General features: G+C 33.7%; 1 long non-coding RNA gene across 2 annotated transcripts in view; it reads left to right on the plus strand.

The window, feature by feature from the left end:
* The window catches only part of LOC123603729, a 35283-nt gene that overhangs the window by 10141 nt on the left and 730 nt on the right, over positions 1-24412 (plus strand). Inside the window, exons 3-4 of one of the 2 annotated variants that reach the window (XR_006714981.1) lie at positions 1025-1134; positions 21820-21867. This is a non-coding gene — a long non-coding RNA (uncharacterized LOC123603729). Of the gene's footprint in view, positions 1-1024; positions 1135-4801; positions 5270-21819; positions 21868-24412 lie in introns of those variants that run through there. The other variant, XR_006714985.1, reaches the window with a different exon arrangement.

A 24412-nucleotide genomic window follows, 5' to 3' on the forward strand; every position in this document is an offset into this window, starting at 1 on the left:
TTCTTGTTCTGTTATTTTGCTTAAATCGTTTTTGATCAATTCGTTAGCTGTAGCTGCTTCCTGGAGTTTCTTTTGAAACTCCATTTCGTCATTTTTGTTAGTCCTTGTGGTGGCTCCAAACTGCAGGGCACTTCTGTGCTGTCTGGAGTAACTTGCGTTGGTGGGCGGGGCCACAGGCAGACTGGTGTGTACCTTATCTTCCCCTCTCCCAGGAGCAGGACTCACTGTGGCGTGGTGTGACCCTTGTCTGGGCTACTTCCACACTGCCATGCTTGTGGTGCTGCCTCTATGGGATCTGGCCGAGGGCGTATTAGCTGGGGTGAATCCGCGAGGTGCACAGGGGCTGGAGTGTTAGGCTTAGCTTGCTTTGGGGTCAGTGGTCCCCTGTGGGAGGGACCCTGCAGCACTGGGAGAGAGGCAGACTCTTAGGATGGATGGATTCACAGAAGCACAGGGTTGCAAGCAAGTTCAGTGACAGGAACCAGTTCCCTTTGGAATTTCAACTGGAGGATGGGAAAGGAAAATAGCGCTTGCCAGTGCCTTTGTTCCCCTACTGAACTCTGTCCTTCCGGGGCTCAACAAGTCTCCCTCCTGGTGTCCTCTTGCCCTCCCACTCTCCAAGAGCAGAGCTGTTGACTTTTAACGTTCCAGATGTTAAGTCCTGCTGGTTGTCAGAACTCATGCAGTCCGGCCCCTCCACTTTTGCAAGCCAGACTTCAGGGTCTCTGCCTTGCCAGGCGGGCTGCCCCTCCACCGCCCCAGCTCTGTCTCGCTAGTCCATGTAGCATGCGCTGCCTCTCTGCCCTTCCTACCCTTTTCTGTGGGACTCTTGTCTATGCTTGGCTCCGGAAAGTCCATTTTGCTCATCTTCTGGCAGTTTTCTGGGTTATTTAGGCAGGTGTGGGTGGAATCTAAGAGATCTGCAGGATGAAGTGAGCCCAGCATCCTCCTATGCTGTCATCTTCCTGTCTCCATGCAGCCCTTTTATTGTTTGTTGTGAGGAAGTTGTTCATCTGTTTTTCAGGTCGTTCAGAGGGAATTGTTGCACATGGAGCTGTAGACTTGGTATGTTCATACAAGGAGGTGAATTCAGGATCTTCCTATGCTGTCATCTTGGACTGTCCAGATCACGAGGTGAGTGACAAAGGATGTGACTCGGGAACAGCCAGATGGGGAGGAGGAGGTGTGCAGCAAGGGCGGGCAGCTTCCCTGAGCTCGCCAGGCTGCCACTCTCCCTGCAGCTCCACGTGGTCACCAATTGGAAGCTCCCTTATTGTAATTTTAAATTGTAATTAATAGGCATTTAGTATATCTGAATTGCTAAATGAAAGTCTTATACTACATTTGATGCTTAGTAATTTCAGAGTTACCTAAGAACAAAGGAAAATTGGAAGGAAAAAAGGCTTTCAGAGATTCAGAAGAAGTAACAATAGAAAATAATTAACATAATGAGAAATAATCCTTTTGGATCGCTTCACTAACTGAAGTTATGGTTACCCTTTAAACTACATAAAACCATTAAATATATTAGGGAGTTTAAGAGAAAATAATGATGAAAGGTACTGTGAGTCATGATAGGATTTTAAGTGGCTACATGTATCAAACATGAGCAATGGCCTCTAATGGTTATATCAGAAACTACATCTTCATAACTTCCTTGTAAGATTAAATATTATTTAAAATGGTATAAAGAAGATGAAAGGCGATAAAAGTAAAATATAATGGGCCAAATTTAGAAATTGTTATTATTAGTTGTTGCTCCTAATGTAGTACTTCTAAAAAATCCACCTTCTCTCTGTAATGAAGAGGCTGAGCAAATAATCTCTTAATTTTTTTTTTTCTTCTGTGATTAGACTAAGAATTGCATAGTGGGCTTAGAAATCACCCCCAACTCTGAATGACTTTTCATTTCATACCAGATTCCTTCCTAACCAAGTTACATTTGAAATTGATGATTCATCTTGAAATTAGGCCCATGAAGTTATTGAGTTGGTCAAGTTGAAATCTTGTTACAAAATGCTATAAACTTACTGTTGAATGTAAAACCTTTCACTGTAAACAAAATATGGCATAATTTAAAAAAAGCTGAAAACAGTTGGAAAATTTTCTGAAAGAGAAACTGAATGAATGAAACTTCTTAGTGAAAGCCTACTAAAACAGATACAAATAAGCAAGGAAACACAGTAGCAGAAATTCAACACCTACCATTATATCTTAACAGGTCGAGAAAGAAAACTAATTTAAAAATCACTACCACTCTTAAACTCTATGATATCTACGCTTCTCCCAGTATTAGAGGGGAAGAAAGGGGAGTGATAAAAATCTGATATTCATTCTTATTACCACCCAAAATGATACTGTGGAAGACCCATCTTGAGTATGTGGGCAGGAAGTATATAAAGAGAGGTTGAAAACTCCTCTAGCATACATGTATAACTACCATTCAATGTGTCACTGCTGCTATATTCATCACTATTCTTTAAAGCTAAGAGGATACTTATAAAGAAAAGGCAGCTAGTTTAAATTGCTCTTGAGACTTTCTCTTCAACTCATGGATTAGATAGATGTGATTTTTATTTTCTAAATACTTGGAGATTTTTTGCCTACCTCTCTAATATTGATGTCTAGTTTAATTTTGTCTCAGTCCAAAAGCATATTATAGTAATTTCTGTTTTTAAATTTATTAAGGTTTGTTTTATACTCCTGGATGCAGTTTACATAGATGTCTGCTCCGTTTGTACTTGAGAAGACTGTGTATTCTACTATTGTTAGATGGAATGCTCAGAACTCTCAAAGAGATCCAAGTGATGGACAGTTGCTTGGGGGTTATCTATTTTTTTATTCGTTTTCTGGCTACTTGTTCTGCCAATTTCTGAGAGAGGCATGTTAATGTCTCCAATCATAATTAAAAATCCATTTATTTTTCCTTTTGTTTTTATCCATTATTTCCCCATGTGTTTCGATACTTTTTTTTTAATGTTTGTTTATTTTTGAGAGACAGAGGGAGAGTGACAAGAGTGTGAGTGGAGGAGGGGACGAGAGAGAGGGAGACACAGATCCAAAGCAGGCTCCAGGGTCTGAGCTGTCAGCACAAAGTCCAACATGGGGCTCAAATCCAGTAACATGAGATCATGACCTGAGCCGAAGTCAGACACTCAACCAACTGAGCCACCCAGGCATCCTATTTGATACTGTCTTGACACATGGATACAAATTCAGGATTCTTTAGTCTTTTGGGTAAAATTTACCCATTTCATCATTTGTTTCCTATCTATCTCTGAAAAAGTTTCTTGTACTGAAATGTAATTTATATGAAATTAATATAGTTTCTTGAGATTTATTTTGGTTAATGATTGCATCTTTCTTCATCCTCTTACCATACATAACCTATCAGTATCTTATATTTGTAGTGGATTCTTATTGACAAATATAGTTGGGTCATTATTGTTTTATATAAGATTCTCTTTTGACTAGTGGGTTTAGATCATTGACATTCACAATGACTATTGATGTGACTGGATTATATTGTAGCATCTTGTTATCTGTTTTCTATTTTCTCCATTTGATCCTTCCTTATAACTTTTTTCTCTTTTTCTGTCTTCTCTGGTTTTAATTTAGCAGTTTTTAATGAGCCCATTTAATCTAATTTATTGGTTATATTATCTTAACACATTTTTTACTGGTTGCTCTGGGGTTCACAATATACATTTAAAAATAACCTGCAACAGTTGTAACATAATATTATATCACCTTGTGTGCAGTGTAAGACTTTTAATTGTGTAAAACCTATTGTCTCTTCCATCCCTTAGCCATTGTTTTCCTGAATTTTATTCTGTAAACACCTAATATATAATTCAGCCTGGTTTTTATCAGTTATGTTTTCAAAAACTACAAATAAGAAAAAAATACTATAGGTACTTTTATTTTTTTTTCCATTTTCAATATTCTGATGTTCTATTTTCTGAATGATCCTGTCCCTTTTTCCTAAAGACCATTCTCAAACATTTCTTTCACAGTAGGTCTAATAGCAATGGGTTCCCTTAGTTTTTGTTTCTTTGAAAGCATTTATTTCTCCTTAAATTCTGAATAATGTTTTCACTGGATATAGAATTCTGCATTGACCACTTTTTTATTCAGCACATTAAAGATACTACTCTCCTGTCTTGTTTAAGGTTTTCTGATGAACAGATTGCTATAATTCTTAATCCTTGTCCTTCTATAAATAGTATATTGTTGTTGTCATGGTTGCTGTTAATATTTTTTCTTTTCATTGGTTATCATTCGTTTTTAACAAGTTAAATATGATATGCATAGTTTTGCTGTCTCTTAGATTTGTAGTTTGCTCTCTAACTTTGGAAAATACTCAGCATTATCTTTTTTCTAGATTGTTATCTGTTTATTCTACTTTTAATATTCTGATTACCTATGTGTTGAATTCTGACATTGTCACAGTGAAAGTAATGGCTAGAAAGAGGGAGATTGATTGTCTCTGACCATATGTTAACCAAAACATCTACCCATGATTAGGAGTAAATTACAATACAAACTGATATTTCAAGTAACAAATGAGTTATCCTTGTCATTTTCTATCAACGAGAGCACATTTACTAAGAATTTCTCACCAGAAATATAATGGGAGTCCTGAAATACAGTTGCAGATGGATTTAGATCATTGGAACTGCTATTTTGAACTCAAATTTTAGCCTCCTTAAATGTTAGCTTGAGTTCTAGGCTTATTTCCTACTATTTCAAATCATGGGCATCTCACATCTAGCTGAAGAAGAGATTAATTTATTTTCATCATTTTTTTAAGTTTAGAGAATTTTTTTCCATAAACTATCCCCTCAGCAGGCAATTTTTTTCTTTTTGTGATATTAATCAAGATTGACTAAAGTATGTATTTGCTCACTGTAATGGAGAGTGGAAAAGCTAATATCTGAAAATAATAGCTTTCATAGTAAAAGACGAGCTCAGGCAAGAAAATATGTAGATAAAAGGTTTGTGAGTAGGTAAGTACCGACACTATTGAACACACTTTTCCCCAAAATCTCCTGCAATGGAAGAGATGGATAAAATCTACAGTGCTTAACCCATCAAGTCGCAATTTCAGTTTATGGACAAGTGTCTTGGATTACATGGATGTCCAGTATTACCACCTCAGTGACATCATCCTGATAGATGCCATCAAGATTTCTCAACGATTGTAACAGACTTGGAACTGTGTTCTCAAATTCTCACCTTAGGACCTATCATCTCTTCTCCTTTCAAGGTATTTTACCCAGTCTTCAGTTCAGGGTCTAGGATTTTATTTTATGTCTGTCCTTGATAAAATACAAGCTGAATTAGGGTAGGGATAGTTGGAATTATTTTTCATTATGTATTTTCATAATCACTGGAACCTAGTAAGTGCTAATAAATGTTAAAAAAAAATGAATGAATGTTTTACCAGAAAAACCATTTTGACAGAACTTATCTTAGATATTGATACTATATATGGAAAAGATATGTGAGGGCAGCTATGCAAAAATGCTACCTGAGGATAAAAAGGAAACTAAATGCATATATCAGATAAATTGCTTTTGGAAATCAAATCTAAGAAATTCAGGTATTTTTCATTCAAGTTTGTTGTACAGTGGAAAAATCTAAAAATAAAATTAATTTTTAATATATTATAATAAAATAAAAAGGGATCTTGACAAGCTAAGTAAACTAAGAATGAGAAAAACATCACTAGGAATGAAAATGAAAGGTAGAGTGAGAGATGCGAACATGATGGAGTATAGACACTCCAAAAAAGCCACAAAAATAGCCACAAATTGTCAGAATTCCAAAAATTAACCTGAGACTTCAGCCATGAGGTGGCATTTCATCAAGAAAAATGGAATGGCTGAATCTTAGCATCAACAACATGCTTTGTGGTATTTCATTTCTTCTAGTTTCATCCACCACTTGATGTCTAAAGAGTAGCCTTAGAAAGATAATAGGCCATACTCCTGATATCAGAGGAAGCCCAATAGCACTGCAGCTCTTTCCAAACTTTATTTCCAAAGAATAGTAATTACTTGACCTGAGTTGTGGTTCTCTGGAAGACTCTACTAAAATAGCTTATTTTATTTCACCTTATTTGAACTTGCTGAGTGCCAAAAGCTTCTCCCCAAGAGGTATTTGTCAAATGTTATAACACCCTGACTGCTTAGAGTGATTTAGAAGAGTTGGGCACACAAAAGATTAACCAAAATCTTGAAAAAAAAAATTAATGTTGATTTATTTTTGAGAGAGACAGAGACAGAATGCCAGTGGGTTAGGGGAAGAGAGAGAGGGAGACACAGAATCCAAAGCAGGCTCCAGGCTCTGAGCTGTCAGCACAGAGCCTGACACAGGGCTTGAACTCACAAGTTGTGAGATCATGACCTGAGCCGAAGTCAGACGCTCAACCGACTGAGCCACCCAGGCACCCCAAATTAACCAAAATCTTAAAAGGGAAAGGTGAAGAATGAGATGTGTATAGGGGCTTTAAAAAAACCTGACATATTCCTAGGAAGCAAAGAGTTGTGTTCATGTTTAGGGAATTAAAAAAAAAAACAAACAAACATGAGAAGGTCTTAATGATATATAGATCTTTGATATATCCTGAGGCTCTGCACAGCAGAAAATGAAGGTTAAGTCCGGGTTCAAAATTCCTGGTTGTGTGTTGAAGATGTGTCCTAACAGTCACACATAGCCCGTCAGCAAAGACTGGGAGATTTATTCCAAGAATTTTTAAAAATCCATAATTAGTTATTATCTGATCACTAACCAAACTAAAATAAATTTAATGGCCACACACTTTAAATGTGGCCACACTTTAATGGCCACAGACTTTAAAATTTGTTTAGAAATGTCATTAACTAAATAACAAAAAAGTAAGCAGCAACAAAAAACTCTGCGTAGGAGGAGCATCTGATTTCCAGAGTTGTACCTTACATTACTTGAAACACATATTTTTCATCAAAATATTATGATATATATGAAGAACCAAGCAAGTATTACCCATCCAAAAGAAAAAAAAAAAGTCAATAGGAACCATCCCCAAGGAAGCTTCAATTACTGTAAATTAACTATTTTAAGTGTGTTCAAAGAGCTAAAGGAGATCATGTCTAAATAACTAGAGGAGCACATGAGAATGTTCTGTCAACAAACACAGAATATCAATAAGGAGATAGAAATTATGAAAAAAGGATCAAATATAAATCCTACAGTTGAAAACTACAGTAGCTGAAATAAAAATTCAGTAGAAAAGATCAACTGCAGACCTGTGCAAGCAGAAGAAAGAATCAGCAAACCTGACAAAAGATAAATTCAGAGTATCCAGTCTGAGGAATAAGAATGAAAAAAGATAAATGGAACCTCAGAGACCTGTGGGAAACCATCAGATGCACCAACATCAAGTGGACAATTGAAAGAACTAAAGGCAGAAAGAGATTATTTCAATAATATTTGGACATTTCAATACCCAATTTTCAATAATGTATAAAATAAATAGGCAGAAAATATAAAAAAAATAGAAGACTTTAACATTATTAGTGAACCAGAACTAAAAGACATACTACCCAACAAAAGAACACATTCTTCTCAAGTACTCAAAGAACATTTTCTAGGATAGACCATATGTTTCTTAATAAAACAAGTCTCAAAAATTTTAAAGAATGGAAATCATATAAAGTATGTCCTCTGAACATATTAAAGGAATTTGAAATCAGTAACAGAAGGAAATTTAGGAAATTTAAAAATATGTAGTTCTTAAACAACAAATTAACCAAAGAGTCAAATAATGAACCATAGTGGAATTACAAAATACTTGGTAATATCAGTACTTATTGCAAGCAATAAAATTAGTGCCCAGATGGACATTTACAGCTATAAATGTTTCCAATAAAAACGAACATCCCAAGTCAGTAACCTAACCTCCTACTTTTATAATAACGGAGTAAAATTCAGTAATTCAATGCAAGAAAAAGAAGGAAGAAGTAAATATTAGGCAACAGCAAAAATAAAATATAGAGAAAATTGAACAAAACCAAAAACTGATTCTTTGCAAAGATACACCCAATTCCAATCAAGGAAAAAGAAAAGTTTCAATTGTTGAAATCAGGAATTAAAAATGTATCTTAACTACAGACTTTACAGAAATAGAAGTGGATTATAAGGGAATGTTTAAAAGAGGTATATGCCAAACAATTAAACGATAGTGACTACATTTCTATAAAGACATAAACAGATTGAATTAGTAATAAAAACAAATTTACAAAGAATCATTCAGGACCAGATGACCTCACTGGTACATTCAACCAAATAATTAGAAGAGTAACACTAATACTTCTTAAATACCTATTTGTTAAAAAGAAGAAATATAGGAACACTTCTTAACTCATTTTAGGAGGCCAATATTATCTTGGTAAAGTCAGACAAAGTTCTCACAAGAAAATATAGTATGCCAGTGTCCTCTATGAATATTCACACAGATATTCTCAGCAAAATATTAGAAAAGCAAATTTAAAGGATTATATATATGATGTATATATATATATATATACATACATATATATGTAATACAGTATTATATACTATAAATAAGTGGGAGTTATCTCACAAATGTGAGGATGGGTCAACATACAGAAATCAATCAATGTAATATACCATATTTATAGAATAATGGGGGAAATGGAAAAATATTTACATATTTATCATAGTAGATGCAGAAAAATGTTTTTGATAGAGGATAGCTACAGAAAATCCACAATCAACACCATTCTTAATGCTGAGAAACTTAAAGCCGTTACTTAAGATCAGGAAAAAGACAAAAAAGTCTGCCCTTGTCCATTTTATTCAACATGGTATTGGAAGTTCTAGACAGGGTGATAAGAGATAGTTTTACTTTTTACAATCAAGTCTGAGTGTTTTTATTTCTTTTGCTTGCCTATTTGCAGCTGACATGATTTTATACAGAAGAATTCTTGAAGAATCCAAAAAGATAATAAAAATGATAAGTTCAGTAAGGTTGCAAGACAAATTAATGCACAAAACTTAATTATATTTCTATATGCTAGCAATTTATAATTCATTCATAAAATTAAAACAATTCCATTTATAATAGCATGAAAAATAAGATAATTAGGAATAAGTTAAACAGGGAGGTAAAAAATTTGTACACGTAAAACCACAGGAAATTAAAGACCTAAATAAATGGAAAGACTCCTCATGTTTATGGATAGGCAGTCTTAATATTGTTAAGATAGCAATACTTGCTATACATATTCAATATAATTCTTATCAAAACTCCAACTACTTTTTTTTTTACAGAAATATACAGGATGATCCTAATAGTCACATAGATGCATAAGAGACTGAGAATAGTACCCACCCCCCCCCCCCCGCAAATCTAGAAAAAGTAGAAATCTATAGGACTTATGTATCCCAACTTCAAAACATAGTAACACAGCTACAGTAATAAAATGTGTTACTAACATAAGGATAGACAAAACAATAGAATAGAGTTTGGAATCCAGACATAAAACCTCCCTTTTATAGTCAGTCGATTTTCAACAAGGGTGTTAAGAAAATTTAATGGTGAAAAGAATCACCTTTTTAACAAACCATCTTTTTATCTAGTTGCTGGGACAACTGGATATTCATGTGTAAAGGAATGAATCTGAACCCCTACCTTCTACCACATATAAAAATTAACTCAAAATTGATCACATATGTACATTATTTTTAATCATGACAACAAAATTATAAAACTCTTAAAAGAAAACATAGTTGTAAATCTTTGCAATATCATTATTAGGGAGTTTTTGAGATAAGACACCAAAAATGAAGTAACCGAAGAAAAATTACATTGGAACTCATCAAACATAAAACCTTTTGTGTATCAAACAGAATGGAAGAAAATATTTGCAAGTAACACATATGATAAAAGTCTAGTATCCAAAATCTATAGAGAACTCTCATAGCCCAACGTAACAAGATACATCAATTAAACATGGGAAAAGTATTTCAAGAGATATTTCTCCAAAGAATATATACAAATGGCCAATAAGCACATGTAAAGGGACTCAGCATCATTGTCATTAGGAAATAAAAACCAAAATAATACATAATGTGCTACCACTGCACACACAAAAACCTAAAAGGAAATGGTATAATAATGTAAAAACAAATATAAAACAAGAAGCATTGCCAAACATGTGGAGTAATTGGAACTCTCATGCATTGCTTGTGGAAACATGATTTCAGTCAAAACAGAAAATGGTTTGGTAGTTCCACAAAAAGTTAGACTTGCTACATAACTTAATGTTTCACTCCTTGGTATATAGACATCAAATAACAATTAAAAATTGAAAACAGGTACTCAAATAGAAATTAATACATGAATGTTAGAACAATATTCATAACAGCTAAAAGACTGAAGCAGCCTAAGGGTCCATCAACAGATGAAAAAATATATATTAATATGAATACATATGTATATATATTATATTATATAAATATATTTTATATGCATATAGATTATACTATAATCATACAATTATGTAATATATAACTATATTAATAGAATTTACAGTATATAAACATATATATTTATATAAAATTCACTTTATAAATATATATATGAATATTATTCACCCATAAAAAAAGAATAAACAATTGATACATACTACAACATCAATGGACCTTGGAATCATTATGCTGTGAAAGAAGCCAAAGCCACATATTTTATAATTCCATTTATATAAGATATTCAGATTAAGCAGATCCATATAGTCAGAAAGTATACTTTCCCCCTGGGTGCAAAGGGGGAGGGGGAGAGAAACTGACTGATAACTGGAATGGGGTTTCTTTTTGGAGTATTAAATATTCTAAAATTACTTGTGATGGTTGTACAACCTCGGCCATATACTAAAAACCACTCAATTTTTCACTTTAAAGTGGTGGATTTTATGTATTTAAATTATATCACAATAAATATACACTTACGTACATGCAAAATTGTGCAAAAATCTAGGAACATTATAATTGTCAAAATTCTTAGGATGGATGGTATGATGAAAACCCAATAATTGCGATCACTACATGAACTCAGGAAATATCACTATCATAAGGCTTTTGCAGTGAGGTCAACAATAAATAAGTGAAAATCTATAGTAACAGTGTTGCATTTTTAATACAGAATATATCTAAATATAGAACTAAAGCTAAAGAGTTTTGTGAATTATGAATAACAGAATATAACAGATTGACTCATACAGGATAGGTGATATAAAAAATGTTGCATCTACAAAAATACCAATTTCACACAGTTTTCCACAAAGATGTTATAGAGACAAAGTAAAAATTATATTTTAAAAAGTGTAGAGAAAGAGGTGACAGAAAATGATAGCATGTCAATTTCTGTATTTTTTCCTAATGATGTGACAAATTATATAGTCAAACTGATAATTGAGGGAAAATTTTAATGTCTTATTTAAAATGATAAACATTAAAGATAAAGTAAGCTATGTTAACAGAAGAACAAAATATAATTAACAATAATTGAGAGATTGAAAATGGAAAATTGAGAGGAGGTAAGGAAATATTTTAACTGTAAGAATTTTCTAATCTTACATTCTTAAAAAATGTAGCTAAATATTTGACACCAGAAAGGGAATAGGAACCTAAGTAGAATGGAATTAACAAAAAAGAATAGAACCAAATTCATGTTAGACTTTATATTTGAATCATAAATTAGTGGCAAAAAATTGGACATTTCAACTGTTTTTATCATAACTATTCAGGATAAAACATGGTTCTCCTCTTCCTTGTGTATGTCAAAGATAAATAATTACAGATGATTTGTAAAAGAAGTCATAAATGCAACACACCATGTATGTTGTATATTATACATTCAGTATTTGGTATTATGTTTTTGGAAAGAAATATGACAACGTCAATCAAAATGTAAAATGTACATTATTTTATTTTATTTTAATTTTTTAACGTTTATTTATTTATTATTGAGAGACAGAGAGACACAGAGCGTGAGCAGGGGTGGGGTAGAGAGAGGGGGAGACACAGAATCTGAAGCAGGCTCCAGGCTCTGAGATGTCAGCACAGAACCCGATGCGGGGCTCGAACTCACAAACTGCCAGATCGTGACCTGAGCCGAAGTCGGTTGCTCAACCAACTGAGCCACCCAGGCGCCCCTTAGATTCAATAATATAACTTCTAGAAATTCACCCTGGATATTCACAGAAAAAATAGGAAAACACAGAAATGTATTCACAGAATTTTTTCATAATAGCCAAAGTTTGGAATTGACTTGAATGACCATCAGTAGCAAATTACTTTTTTTGAAAAGTATGTAGGGTATATGTGAAGGAGATTTATTTACTAATTTCAGAATGTGAGCTACAAGGACAGGGATCTTCAGATTTTTACAGGAACAAGAGTGCTGGCAGATGCCCTTTCCCTTCCCCTCCCTCAGTATAGACAGCAGCAACCAGACCTACATTCCATCTCTCTTGCTAGTACTACATGCCCCACCCTCACGTTGCCCCTCAGCCTCCCCTCATCCAACCCGCCAGCCTCAGCAGGCTCCCTCTGGAGTGGCTCCTACCCTACCACACCCTGCAAGCAGTCCCTGCAGGAACCTCCACCACCTTAAAGTGACTCATGTCTGCGGAGGGGGGAAATAAGCCCACACACCAGTGCCCCTGCCGTTCCTGCAGCCAGGTCTTGTAGCTGACTACAGAAGGAGCAAGATTTGCCCTTCTGCTGCCTACAGCTGTGGCAGAAAGGCTTATTGTAGACACCTAGTCTGACTCCTGGCCTCTCTCACAAAGAGCCTGCAGTGGTCTTGGGCCTCTCAACACAGGAACCAAACCCAGACCAGTCAGTGCATACACAGCAGGAAAACTGGGTCAGAGCAGCCAAATGAACTGAGGATAAACATGACTCAATCACAACAGTAGAGTACAGACAGCTCACCCAGGAGACACCCTGGATGCCTGGTGCTGGTGACCAGGGGCACTGGTAAAGAAAGAAGGCCCATCTATTTGCTGCCTAGAAGAGACTCGCTTCAGACCTAAGAATACACACAGATTGAAAGTGAAGGGGTGGACAAACATATTCTGTGAAAATGGAACCAATTAAAAAAAAAAGCCAGTGTAGCAATATTTAGATGGATGAATGGATAAAGAAAATGTGGTATATATATACAATGGAGTATTACTCGGCAACCAAAAAGAATGAAATCTTGCCATTTGCAACTACATGGATGGAACGGGAGGGTATTATGCTAAGTGAAATTACTCAGAGAAAGACAAAAATCATATAACTTCACTCATATGAGGACTTTAAGAGACAAAACAGATGAACATAAGGGAAGGGGAACAAAAATAATATAAAAATAGGGAGGGAGACAAAACAGAAGAGACTCATAAATATGGAGAACAAACTGAGTGTTGTGGGGGGCAGATGGGCTAAATGGGTAAGGGGCATTAAGGAATCTACTCCTGAAATCATTGTTTCACTATATGCTAATTTGGATGTAAATTTAAAAAAAATAAAAAGTAAAATAAAATAAATAAAATAAAAAATAAAATAAGATAAAATAAGCTTTAAAACGAAGACTAGAGTGAGAGAAAAGAAGAGCACTACATACTGATAAAGTGATGAATCCAACAAGAGAATGTGTTAATTGTAAATATCTATGCAGCCAACATTGGAGCACCTAAGTACATAAAGAAAATATTAACAACTATAAAGAGAAAAATTAGCAGTAACACATTAATAATAGGGACTTTAACTCCTCACTTATAACAACAGATAGATTATCCAGACAAAACAACCAGGAGACCGTGGCTTTGAATGACACATTATACCAGATGTATCTAACAGATATATATTGAACAGTCCATTCCCAAACAGCAGAATATATATTCTTTTCAAGTGCTCCAGGATAGATTACGTTAGGCTACAAAATAAGTCTCAGTAAATTTTTTTTTTTAATTTTTTTTTTTTCAACGTTTATTTATTTTTGGGACAGAGAGAGACAGAGCATGAACGGGGGAGGGGCAGAGAGAGAGGGAGACACAGAATCGGAAACAGGCTCCAGGCTCTGAGCCATCAGCCCAGAGCCTGACGCGGGGCTCGAACTCACGGACCGCGAGATCGTGACCTGGCTGAAGTCGGACGCTTAACCGACTGCGCCACCCAGGCGCCCCTAGTCTCAGTAAATTTAAGAAGACTGATACCGTGTCAAGCATCTCTCCCTACCACAAAGGTATAAAACTAAATTTCAATTACAATAAAAAATCTAGATAAAACCACAAATACATTGAGGCTAAACAACATGCTACTAAACAATGAGTGGGTCAACCAAAATATCAAAGAGGAAAACAAGAAAGAAATACAAATGAAATGAAAGGAGAACAGTCCAAAGTATTTGGGATACAGTGAAAGCAGTTCTAGGAGGGAAGATTATGGCATTATAGGCCTTCCTTGAGAAATAAAAAAAATCTCAAACAACTTAATCTTACACCTAAAGGAGTTAGAAAAAGAGGAACAAACAAATCTTAAAGCTAGTAGAAGTAAGGGAATAATAAAGATGTCAGCAGAGATAAATGGAAGAGACTTTTAAAAAAATCAGTGAAACCAGGAGCTGGTTCTTTGAAAGATAAAAAAAGTAATAAAAATTTTGGAAGGCTCATGAAGAAGACAGAGAATTCAAATAAAATCGGAAATGAAGGAAGAGAAATAAGAACTGATGCCACAGAATACACAGAGAATATTATGAAATTTATCTGCCAACAAATTAGACAATCTAGAAGAAATGGAAAAATTCCTTGAAATATACACTCTTCCAAAACTAAATCAGAAAGAAGTGGAAAATTTAAACAGACTGATTACTAGTAATGAAATTCAATCAGTAATTAAAACACTCCACTAAGCAAAGCCCAGGACCAAATGGCTTCACACTTGAATTTTACCAAACATTTAAAGAGTTAATGCCCCTTCTTTCTAAACTATTCCAAAAAACATAAGAGGAAAGAAAATTCCCAAATTCATTCTATAGGCCAGCATTACCAGGATATCAAAACCAAACAGCAAACTACCCAGAAAAACAGAACAAACTACTGGCCAATCTCTGATTGACATAGATGCAAAAATTCTCGATAAAATATTAGCAAACCAAATTCAACAATACATTAAAAAATCATTCATTATGATCAAGTGGGACTTGTTCCAGGGATGCATGGGTATTTTAATATTTGAAAATCAATCAATGTGATGCATCACATTATTAAGAAAGGAATAAACACTGTATGAACATCTTAATAGATGCAAAAAAAGCATTTGACAAAATATAACATTTGTTGATGATAAAAACTCTAAGGGGGTTTAGAGCAAACGCACCTCAATATACTAAATGCCATATATATATATGATGAGTAACATCATACTCAATGGTGAAAAAGAATTTCCTCTTGCCCCTTTTATTCAACATAGTAGTGGAAATCCTAGCTATAGTAATCAGACAAATGAAAGGCATCCAAAATGGTAAGAAAGAAGTAAAACTGTCACTATCCGCAGATGACATGATACTATATATAGAAAACCCTAAACTCTGCTCCCACCTAAAAAAAACACACTATCAAATAAATAAATTCAGTAAATTTTCAGGATTCAAACTTTATATAGAGATATCTGTTGCATTTCTACACACTAATAATGATATAGCAGAAAGGGAAAGTAAGAAAACAATCTCATTTATGATTGTATCAAAAATAAAATACCTAGAAATAAATTTAACGAAGGATGTGAAATACCCATACTCTGAAAATTATAAAACACTGATGAAGAAATTGAAGACAACACAAATAAATGAAAACATATACCATGCTCACAGATTGCAAGAATCAATATTAAAATGTTCATACTACCCAAAGCAATCTACAAGTTCAATGCAATCCCTATCAAAATACCCATTACATTTTTTTAAAGTTAGAGCAAATACTAAAATTTGTATGGAACCACAGAAGACCTCAAATAGCAAAGCAATCCTGAGAAAGAACAAAGCTGGAATTATCACAATTCCAGATTTTATGAACTACTACAAATCTAGAGTAATCAAATCATTATGGTACTGGTATAAAAATAAACACATAGATCACTAGAACAGGATAGACAGAAATATACCCACACTTATATGGTCAATTATTGTATGACAAAAGAGGCAAGAATATACAACAGGGAAGAAACAGTCTTTTTAACAGTGATGTTGGGGAAACTGGACCACTTTCTTACACCATATACAAAAATAAACAAATGGATTATTCTGACCTAAATGTGAGACCTGAAACCATTGAACCCCTTAAAGAAAAAATAGTAATCTTTTGGACATTGCCTTTAGCAACATGTTTATGAATATGTCTCCTCAGGCAACGGAAACAAAAGTGAAAATAAACTATTAGAACTACACCCAAAATGTTTGCACAGCAGAGGAAATCACCAACAGAACAAAAGACAACCCACTGAATGGGAGAAGATATTTGCAAATGATATATCCAATAAGGGGTTAATATCTAAAATATATAAAAAAAAATTATACAAGTCAACACCAAAACAACAAACAATCCAATTAAAAATGGGAAGAGGATGGACACCTGAGTAACTCAGTTGGATAAGTGTCCAGCTCTTGGTTTTTGCTCAGATCATGATCTCATGGTTTCATGAGTCGAAGCCCCACATCAGGCTCTTTGCTGGCAGCACAGAGCCTGCTTGGGATTCTCACTTTCCCTCTCTCTATTGCCACCCCCCAACTCATGCTATCTCTGTCTCTTTAAAAATAAATAGGCTTTAAAAAAAATGGGCTGAGGAACGGAATAGGTATTTTTCCAAAGAAGACAGATGGCCAACAGATATATGAAAAGATGCTCAACACCACTAATTATCAGGGAAATACAAATCAAAACCACAAGGAGATATTACCTAACACCAATGTGAATAGGTATTATAAAAAATATATAAGAAATAATAATTTGGGGGAAGATGAAAAGGGAACCCTTGTGTACTTCTGGTGGGAATGTAAATTGGTACATCCACTCTGGAAAACAATATAGAGGCTTCTCAAAAATTAAAAAAGAAATACCATTTGATCCCTTCATTGCATTACTGCATATTTACCCAAGGAATATATATATATATATATATATATATATATAAAACATATATTATATATATATATATATATAACATATATACATTTTTTATATATGGAATATAAAAAACAAAAACAACAACAAAACAACCAACCAATGAAACAAAAGCCAGAAACAGATGCTTATATAAAGAAAGAAATGAAACAAAAGCCAGAAACAGATGCTTATATAAAGAAAGAAACCAGAAGGTTTGCCAGAGGGGAGATGGGAAGGGGGATGAGTGAAATAGATAAAGGGGATTAAAATGTACTTTTAGTTATAAAATAAGTCACAACAAAATAAGAGATGGTAAGTACAACATAGAGAATATAGTCAATAATATTTAATAACATCGTATGGTGACAGATGGTTGCTACACTTATGGTGAACACCGAATAATGTATAGAAGTGTCAAATCAATACATTATATACCTGAAACTAATATAACATTTTATATCTATATTTAAATTTAAAAAAGATAAAGAGAAAATGCAACTAAGTTTCCCATTATATTATTATGAAAAATTATTTTATTATGAGTATAGTAACCTACATAAAACCTTGAATTATACCTTGATATTTGTCATTTCCAACTTAGAATAAAATATTGATTTTGTATTATCTGGGTAGAGCTAAGTTAAAGTTCTTCATACACCATTGATTTCCACTAGTCAAAATGGCATAGAAAATAATCTCACTCTGGACATTATAATCACAGATTTTCCATGATATGTTTGCTCTCAGAACAATATTCTAATTAAAAAACCAAAAAAGAAAACACTGAAAAATATACCAAATCAGTAATCAGACAATGTCATTAAACAAAACAAACCATTATTTATCATCAACATATTATAAAAATATAAATTGAACACCTAATGTTTTATTTGAACACTTAAGGTTTTTATACTAAGGAATGTAGAACATGCTAAAATATGTTCATTTCACAGTCATAAAATCATTGATGATCAAATTAAGATTAAACCTTTGCTGGTATATATTCAAAATTCCTTAGTATTATACTTCCTAGTTCTAAAACAGTATGATATTTTTAGAATGCTGTTTGGCATCATTAATGGCTGATTCAAATTTCACAATTCAAGGAACTTGAAAAAGAATAAAATTTGGTAAATCCTTTAAACCAGTACACGTTCAGATATATGTTTGTTCAGATGTTCTGTGGTTCTAAGAAATTTTATAAAAAAATTGTAATTCTTGGTCAACTAACAAATAAAAGCCAATACTTATGAGCTTCTTATCAGTATTTACATATTTTACATAGAATAAATATATACACACTATAATGATTATTTGATAAAATTTGTAAAATATTATAAATCAATATATACTTATTTTTTAATGTCAAGGACAACTGATGCATCTTCACAGACTTCAGAAAAAGTTACTGGAAATTTGTATATCAGAGTGCTGACACAATTATATGAAAAGCAAGCTAAAATGAAAATCCATATAATATATGTAACTGAAAATATTACTTAAGGCAATGGGAAAATACCATAACATCACATGGAAAATTTTGTTAACAAATTTTCTTTAGGATACAATCCTTATAATATCTCTTATTTCTACATTTCAAAAGTAAGAATATTATCAACAGGCTTGGATACACCCATGCAGAATAAGGATAACTAAATTATCAATCTTTATTTGAATGCCTACAAAGTTACAAGCTTCTAATTAGGTGATCACAATGAAAGAGATAAAATGTCCAAGGAATATTTTGCCTAGTAAAGATGACAGGCAAGTAAATAATTTCAGTATGTCATGAACTCTATGACAGATTAGAGTATAGGCTTTTATGGTAGTTCATGCAAGTGTACCTTTTATGAAGAAAGGAAATAATGACTGAAGCCATATGGAATGAGTTGTCCTCTAAATTGAACCTTAAAGTTGAATGGGAATTGGTCATGTGAAATTGGGGGTCAAGTTGATGGACCAATAAATGAAATACCACAAAGGCAAAAAGAATGGCACATTCAGAAGGGTAAAGATGTGTGCACATTTAGGCGTGATGTCCAGGGAAGGAAAAGGTAAGAGAAAAGTCTCAAAAAGTAGATATGTTAAGATCTTAGGTGTCTCGCTGGTAGCCAGAACTTTAGAAATTGTCACTGTGTTACTTCTCTAAAACTCAAATTTTTCCAGTTATATGCCAGTTGTGTCATATAACCAGATTTTGTAGCCATATGGAATAAACTGAAAATAATTTCACACTAGAGTGCCAGCCTGCCATTAAAATATATGAAAATATGAGGCCAAGAGCCACATCCCACTGTCAAGACCTGGAAGCCACAACAGATAACTGGCAGTTCTATTAAACCACCCAGAGCATTATCCCATCATCTAAGGAGCATCACTCTCTTATCTGTGCTTTATTACTCAAAAAGCTTCTGACATATTTTAGAGGTAGATTTCCAAATGCAGATATTTCACAAGGCTATCATTTTATCTACTGATAATAATGGCCTGAATGTAAACAAGAGATATTTCCAATGTATTTACCTGTGTTCATAGTAAATGTGAAACACTCCATTATTTTTAAAATATTAAAAACAATACTAAAATGCTGAAATAAAATGACTATATGTTTATTTGAGTAGTAGCATTTATAACTGACTTTGACATTTTGAATTTTGTCCTAGTTTTTCTATTTTATATAAGTAGGGAGAAGGGGAAGAGCCAAATGAACATTTACTTGAAATGACTAAGTAGTAAACTAACCAGCTACTGTTTCAAGATGTGATGCTCCATTTGGATATGCAGGAAGTATTAAAACCATGAACATTAAACAACAAATCATTCCTTAAAAGCCTGGTTGGGTACTGTAATCATCTATGGAGAGTATGAAAAGTACAGACTCTCAACAGAGTCTCCCAAAATAAGGATTGAAAAAACTGGGTAGAGACACAATCATTTATATTTCTACTGAGTGCTTCAGATGAGATTGAAACCACACGCACCCGCACGGTCATTTGAGAAACAGAGCTATAGGGATTACCTTTTCAGCTTAGATCTGAGCCAGGAAATAAGTTTTCTGTTTAATGTACACATTAAAACTTTTATTTAGATCAAATTACAGGCAAGGGCCGAGTGGGCTCAGAATTTAGAGATAACAGGAGATATGTAGCTCTCCAAATTGAACTAATTATACAATAACTATAGTTACAGGCAGTTTTCAAAACATTAGTGATGAATCTTATAAAATGAAATTTGTGAAGGTAAAACAGAATGTTAATATGGACTCTCCCCATTACTGTTTTGCCTGAACCCCAAAGTCAAAGAATTTAGAAAGGTTACAAATATCCCCTCATCCAGAAGAAAGGTAATTGACCCTTTACACTTTTCACAGATAAATTCTGCCCATGGTAGTGATCATCTATGTCCAGAGTATAAAATGATGGGATTGAACTTTGCAAGGGAAGATTTCGTCAGAAAGTACTGTCAGCAGAATATATTTTTTCCTCAAGATCAAGATGGAAAGGGAAAGGGAGAGGGGGAGAGGGGGAGAGGGAGAGAGGGAGAGAGGGAGAGAGGGAGAGAAGGAGAGGAGAAAAGGAGAGAGAAAGAGAGAGAGAAAGGTTTTCCTCATACCTCAAACTAAGAGAAAAGGGGTTATGAAATCATTCAAATAGTTAAGTTTTACATACTGCCAGGAGATCTGGAAATATTATCCATGTGACAAAGGTTATAAAAAATCATTATTCTTAAATGTGGCAAAATAAGGCAAACATTCTGGGGCTAAGTCCTTTTGGTATACAATGATGACCAAAAAATACACAATAGCAGTCTAAAGTAATATACATACTTGATCTTACTTTGTATGATTGATTTATAGTTTTCAGACTAAGTAAAATTTCTTCTTGTAGACTTTCCTACTGTACTGACACAAAGAAATTCCATCTGGTGGAACAGATTGCTCTGAAGATTTATGGCCTGTTGAGCATTAACCAGTTTTATATCTAACCCAGCAATGCTATACTAATATTTCTTTGTTAAATTGACTATAAATAATTTAGCTTCTCTGATATCTGTTGAACCAATTATAATAACTTAATTTCCCCCTCATTAATTAATGGGTTAAATAAGATCATATATTGGCTCATTTTATGTTTGCATTAAAGCTTTTTGAAAACTACTGTTTTTCAAGCGTAATATCGTGGCAGAATAAAAAGGGATAACTATATCACAATGATCTGTCCTCCTCACTAGGATTGTGGGGAGGGAAATAACCTCATCTGGCAATCGTTTCTCACAACTACTTCCTAAAGAATCAATATGATTTCGTCATAGAGTTGTACATGGTGTTTCACCAAAGCCTTCATTAATAATGGGTTATATAAAACATATGATGTATGTTTATTTTATATTAACTTGAGGGTAAAATTTTACTTTTGATAATTATATTTTCATAGTTTTGAGTGGTTGAGGAAGTATATCCTGTAAGCTCTTTAAGTGTAAACAAGTCTTTGTAGACTCCCAGAGTATTGCAAGCAAAACCCAGAACTTTACCCTTGTATCTGTTTCCCTGTCTCATTTACTCCAGATTTTTACTGACTTTGACTTTGTGTTTCTGTTTTTCTAGTTCGCTGGTGGCAGAGGTCTGTTTAGGTGAAAGATGACAGAGAATTAGGTAAGGACTGGAAAAACCAGTTCATTTTTTTCTCTCAGTGAAGCTATTAAAACATCTTGTTCCATGATAGCAAGTGAACAATCTTGTTTACCACTGTGTCCCAAATGTCTGCCAAAGAGTTTTGCAAAGAGTAGGCATTCAATAAATACTTTTGTAGTAAGTAATATTTTTGCTTCCATGAGTCTGTTTAGTTTAATCTTTGTTCTGCTTATTACATTAATAGTTAGTAATGTTTCTGCCCATTAATTGCACCCCCCTTTCTCTTCTGAGTTTAGCAAACTGTATTTTTAATGAAGAGAATTAACTCTCAAAATTCCATTCTATGTGACCATACTGAGGTCTTATATAGCCACTATATCCTATTTAATGGAAGGTGCTCATCTCCAAATGGCAAAATAGCTTTTGATAAATATTAACATCAAGAAAAATATAATTATAGATAGAATTCTACCAACAATAGATTCTGTTTTCTGACAGGTTCTTATCAAAGTGTGGATATATTTATGTTTAATGTCTGGATTAGAAATATAGGTGGACCAATTTGTTTCAGTACTGCTGGGATATATTGAGCTGTTAGAAAACTGGCAAGATCTCTAATAAATTAATGTTTCCATAATACTATAATGTTTTCATGAAAATTGATACGGGGTCAGAAAAGAAATGTTAACAAAAACAACAAAATATAAAGTTTTAGGTATGGTAACTAATATATAATCTCTGGCTCTCTATTTTATATCCTGAAGCCCTGGTGTAGTATACTGTGTTTCTAATTTTTCTAAATTATAAATCTAAGTCTTCCCTAAATACTTACTCCTTGAAATTCTCACTCTCTAATATTAAGTTTTCTCAAAAACTGACAAACCGTTCAGAGGTGTTTTCCATGATTGTACATGTCTATACTTCTGTTAAAATGTACTGCAAGGACTCAAATGGGAAAGAACATCTTAAACCATTTCCTCTTACCCAAATATATCTGTCACTTAATATTTACTTAAGCCACTTTTTTTTATTTATTTATTTTTTTTATAAATTTTTTTTTTCAACGTTTTTTTTATTTATTTCTTTGGGACAGAGAGAGACAGAGCATGAACGGGGGAGGGGCAGAGAGAGAGGGAGACACAGAATCGGAAACAGGCTCCAGGCTCTGAGCCATCAGCCCAGAGCCTGACGCGGGGCTCGAACTCGCGGACCGCGAGATCATGACCTGGCTGAAGTCGGACGCTTAACCGACTGCGCCACCCAGGCGCCCCTAAGCCACTTTTTTGATAAAGCAAGATCATGTTAACTAGAATGATGTGCCCCGAGAAGATTAAATGAACCAACTATTATAATAAAAACCACTATTGTTCACTGTACATATAGAATTCACACTATAATGAGGTAGAAGCAAAGTCATCCACACTTAAAAACATTCTAACACTTCAAAATCTGCATATCAAAAGTGAACTTTCTACTTTTTGCCTCAAAGCTTTTTTTTTTCTGACTGTGCTCCAAAAAATGGCTTCAAAATTCATTCACATCCTGGGAGAGATTAATGAGTTCTTCTTACTTCTTATACATTTTGTTCTGAAATTCTCTCTGCAAACTATAATCAGACTTCTCTTTTTAAAACCCAAACTATTGTATCGATTTAGAATATGATTTTGCAGTGGGTTCTTTAGGGTATTTATATGAATAGGTCAAGTTGGCATTGGAAGTATTAATCTAAAACATCAGGAAACAGGTTGAAAGAGACAGATTAAGGAATTGTCAAAACAAATAATATGCACCCAACAAATTAAGAAAACAATTAAACGGCAGTTAAAACAACTAAACAGTAATAGAAAAATATTGACAAACTTTATGAGCAAATGTATTACAATTTATTTCAGTCAGAGCAGATATCCATTTTGTGATCATAGCCATTGATAAGTTTGGTGGAAGCTATGGTGACATGAGTATGCACCTTATATTGGACATAATAATTCCTGGATATCATTAATCAAGTTTAGATAAGCCAATCAAAATGTACTTTGGTTAATGTAACATAAACAATAAGACATATCAATGTAAGATAACACATTTTAAAAAAGAAGGATAAAAACCATATGATCATCTCAATAGGTGCAGAAAAAGCAGGTGAAAAAAATTTAACATCAATTTACGATAAAAACTGAAGAGAGTATATACAAAGGGAACTTCAACATATTATATAGACCATATACGATAAGCCCACAGCTAAAATCATGCCAAATAATGAAAATCTGAAAGTTTTTTCTCTAAGATAAGGAAGAAGACAAGGATGGTCATTCTCACCACTTTTATTCAACATAGTATTGGAAGTCTTAGCCAGAGCAATTAAGCAAGAAAAAGAAATAAAAAGCATTCAAATAAAAAAAGTCAAATTGTCATTATTTGCAGATGACACGATATTACATACAGTAAACCTTAAAGATTTCACCAATAATTTTTAGAACTAATAAGTTCGGTAAAGTTACAGGATATGAAATATACAAAAATGTGTTGCATTTCTGTACACTATCAGAAAAAAAATTAAGGAAACAGT

The sequence above is a fragment of the Leopardus geoffroyi genome, chromosome A1, assembly GCF_018350155.1.
Source record: "Leopardus geoffroyi isolate Oge1 chromosome A1, O.geoffroyi_Oge1_pat1.0, whole genome shotgun sequence".
Taxonomy (NCBI): Eukaryota; Metazoa; Chordata; class Mammalia; order Carnivora; family Felidae; genus Leopardus; species Leopardus geoffroyi.